Source organism: Microtus ochrogaster, chromosome 4, assembly GCF_000317375.1.
Source record: "Microtus ochrogaster isolate Prairie Vole_2 chromosome 4, MicOch1.0, whole genome shotgun sequence".
Classification (NCBI taxonomy): domain Eukaryota; kingdom Metazoa; phylum Chordata; class Mammalia; order Rodentia; family Cricetidae; genus Microtus; species Microtus ochrogaster.
In genome coordinates this window covers 39,682,501-39,686,965 of record NC_022011.1, presented here as the reverse complement: position 1 = coordinate 39,686,965, position 4,465 = coordinate 39,682,501, and positions in this window count along the sequence as shown.

Genomic DNA, 4,465 nt, shown 5'->3' with positions numbered 1-4,465 from the left:
AAAAAAAAAAAAAGAAAAAGACCAAGTAACATATAAAGGCAGACCTATCAGAATTATGCCTAACTTCTCATTGGAGACAATGAAAGCCAGAAGGTTGTGGTCAAGCATTATGAAGAAAATAAAGGCCATCTATGCCAGCCCAAACTGTTATATCCAGCAAAGCCTTCAATTACAATAGAAGGACAAAACAAGATATTCCATGACAAAACCAGATTTAACCAATACCTAGCCACAATCCCAGCCATACACAAAATACTAGAAGGAAAACTCCAACCCAAGGAAGTTAGCTACATCAACAAAAACACAGAAAATTGATAGTCTCATGGCAGCAAAGAATGGAAAAACACAAATTAACATCACCAAGAATGAAAACTAAATTAACAATCACTGGTCATTAATATCCCTTAATATAAATAGACTCAACTCACCTATAAAAAGACATAGACTAACAGATTGGATATGAAAACAGAATCCATCTTTCCTCTACATGGGAAACACCAAACACTCCTCTACCTCAAAGGCAGATATTGCCTTGGAGTAAAGGGTTGGGAAAAGGTTTTCCAATCAAATGGACCTAAGAAACAAGCTGGTGTAGCTATCCTAATATCCAACAAAGTAGATTTCAAGCTAAAATCAATCAAAAGAGACAAAGAAAGACATTTCATATTAGTAACAGGAAAAGTCCATCAAGAGGAAATCTCAATACTGAACATCTGTGCCTCAAATACAAGGGCAACCTCATATGTGAAAGAAACACTTCTAAAGCTTAAATAATACATTAAACCCCCCACACTAAGAGTGGGAGACTTCAACACTCCACTCTCACCACTGGACAGGTCAGTCAGACAGAAGATTAACAGAGAAATAAGGGAACTAACAGATGTCTTACTCAAATGGACTCAACAGGCATCTATAGGATATTCCGTCCAAAACAGAAAAGAATATACCTTCCTCTCAACACTTCATGGAACCTTCTCAAAAATTAACCACATATTCAGAATCAAAACAAACCTCAACAAATACAAAAAAACTAGAATAGCCCTATACATATCACTGTGGCTTAAAACTAAAATTCAAGAGCAATACTAATTTGAGAAAGCCCACAACACATGGAAATTAAAGAATGCTCACCTAAATCATCAATGGGTCAAGAAAAAAATAAAGGAAGAAATTAAAGACTTCCTAAAATTTAATGGAAATGACAACACAACATACCCAAATTTATGAGACATAATGAAGGCAGTGTTAAAAGTTCATAGCACTAAATGCCTACATAAAGAAGCTAGAAGCCGGGCAGTGGTGGCGCACGCCTTTAATCCCAGCACTTGGGAGGCAGAGGCAGGCGGATCTTTGTGAGTTCGAGACCAGCCTGGCCTACAAGAGCTAGTTCCACGACAGGCTCCAAAACCACAGAGAAACCCTGTCTCGAAAAACCAAAAAAAAAAAAAAAAAAGAAGAAGCTAGAAAAATCTGACACTAGTGAATTAACTGAACATTTGAAAATTTTAGAACAAAAAAAGCAAACTCACCCAAGAGAACTAGAAGGCAGGAAATAATCAAGTTGAGAGCTGAAATCAACAAAATAGAACAAAGAAAACAATACAAAGAATCAATGAGATAAATTCTTGGTTCTTCAAGAGAACAACAAAATAGACAAACCTTTAACCAAACTAACCAAAAGACAACAAGAATATCCAAATTAACATATTATTCCAATGGCTGACTTACGAAGTATTGGCACAGGGTGGGCCTATTGAGCATTTCCTGTGGAAAGATAATTCATTGATATCTCCTAGGAGGCTGAGAATTATTTTAAATAGGCACTGTGAAGGCAAATTTTTCACTGTCCTTTTCTTGAAAAGATATAGTGAGGAAACAATCTTTTAAATAAATAACTATAAGAGACCATCATTTAGGCAAAGGACAAAGGTAGAGGAATTCCAGATTGTAGAGGGCCCATAGGTTGTATTACCTTGTTAACAGCTCTTAAATCTGTCACCATTCTCCATTTTCCAGATTTCCTTTTAACAACAAATACAGGAGAATTCAAAGGGCTGGTTAATTCTTCAATATGATGAGCATCTAGCTGCTCCTGTACCAGCTGTACTAAAGCTTTCAGTTTCTCTTCTGTTATAGGACACTGTTTAACCCAGATTGGTTCCTCAGTTAACAATTTTAAAAATGGGACCACTGGTACCTCTAAATGTTTGCTAGATGCTTTTTTTTTCTTTTACAACCTGAATGGCTGGTGACCTTTGTGTATAGTACCTTATAATATCCTTCCCAGAATTATGAGTTCCTGGGGCTGCAGGAATGTTAATCTGGGTATTCCATTGCTGCAGCAGATCATGACCCCATAGATTCACTATGATATTAGCAACATATGGCCTCAGCCTTCCTCTCTGGCCTATTGACCTTATGAATTCAACCCATCATGAGCTTTGTTTCACTTGAGATAGGGTTTCAATTACTAGAAATTGAACATCTGCCTCTTGAAGGCAGATGCCGAGATTCTGAAGTAATAATAGTCACATTCACACCTGTGTCCAGTAATCTATGAATTACAATGTTATTTATATGTACTCTTAGCTTTGGTCTTTGATCATTTATAGAATTCTGCAAAAATATGTTTCCTATTTCCTACTAAAGTTTTTTATTCATCCTCCATGTCTATTCCCTCATATAGAACAGTATGAATTTTTACAACAGGCATTGTATTTTAATTTTCCTGGTGATATATGTTCTCCACAGTGACTGGGAATAACTGGACCACATTTTACATGGAGGCCTACTAGAGAACCCTGCAAAGAGTTTCCTGATGGCATCAAGGTGCCTTTATCATAAAAATGGAAAACTATAACTATAACTAGCTATTCTTCAACTCCACCAAAGACTCCAGAAGGATATATTACCTAAGCAAACAGAAAGTACATTGTAAGCAGCTTCCAAAACTCTAGAAATGACAGAGACATCTAGCTGCCTGGACAGTCACCCAAAGTTATTTTGTACCATTGGGGCATCCATCTTCAGCCTACAGGCCCATAATATCCATCAGACTTTTCCATGAAGCAGTAAATTTCAAAGACAGTTCAGTCACTTTCTTCTGTATCCTGCAGAAAGTCTCTCAGACTCTTTCATGAATCAGGAACCCTGAAGGATCATCTCACCTTTAGGCAAGTTCAGCAGTCCTCTCTCTGCGGGTTCTTTGTGTTCAGTTTATGCAACAGTCCAGGCAACAGCACTTTCTTGCCCAAATGGCTGTCAAGCTCCATAAGGAGCCTCTTCAATGCCCGTTTTCCTCTTGAAGTAGATTGGTGCTACCAGGAGCAGATGTGTCTCATTGTCATGAAAAGCCCTAGGTTATTAAAACATTTTAAATGCCATATTCTGTAGTCTTTGAAGGATATGAAGAATGCCTATCTAACTGAAATACATCTCTATATATCTAGAAAATCTAACTAACATGACTACAAGCTTGACTATTATCGATGATTATCCATTAACAATCTATATTTCCTAATTATACATTACATTTTTAAATGAACTACACAATCACAATACCTTAATCAAGAGCAGAATATACATGTGAAAAGATTGACCTTAAATTTATATAAATAAAGCAAAATACATGCCAATGCAAATTATTCATATCTATATCATATACCCCTTTAAATGTAAAAGTACATTTATAAACAATATTTGGGAATATGGGCATAATTTTTTCTCTAAACTTCTTTGTGCTTATGGGGGCACTGTTAATTAGGTCTTTCATGGTATATCCTGTATGCTAGGTTCATCTCAGTCAGCAGTTGAGCAAAGTAAGTTTTTGAGGGTGCTTACAGCAACCTTTTAGGAAGGAGTGGTCTATCATACCATATTGGTCTAGAAGCAATCCACAGGTTCTCATCTTCTGTGAAAACAAAAGAAGCACCTCTTTTCCAAAGCATCATATCCTTAGACCCAAATTTTGAAGCCATAATACCTTTATAATACCCATGCTGGTTTAGCTTAGCAGCCCATATAATGAAATATGTTTTTGTACTTAGCTCCTTTACAGTCAAAAAATTCAAAGATAACACAGTAAAACACAGAATCTAGACTCTCTGTGAATTTTTTATTTTTATGTGGCTTATTTTTTATCTATGATTTTCTGTACTCTGTCTCTTTAAAGACTTTACCATTTTTTAAATCATTAACTTTATTTTATGACTCTCTATACTTTTTTCTCTCTCAAAAGCCTTCTTATATTTATTTAACATTGTGACCCATTTAGAGGTCACTTATGTCTGAACCTGTCCTTTTGTGAATCTGTAATTCTTTACTGTCCAGAAACCTTTTGCTTTGTGCTTTTAAAATGCTAAGTTTGGATGTTCACCTTCCTAAATATGGACGGAGGGGGGAGGACCTAGGACTTACCACAGGGCAGGGAACCCTGACTGCCCATTGGACTGGAGAGGGAGGGGAA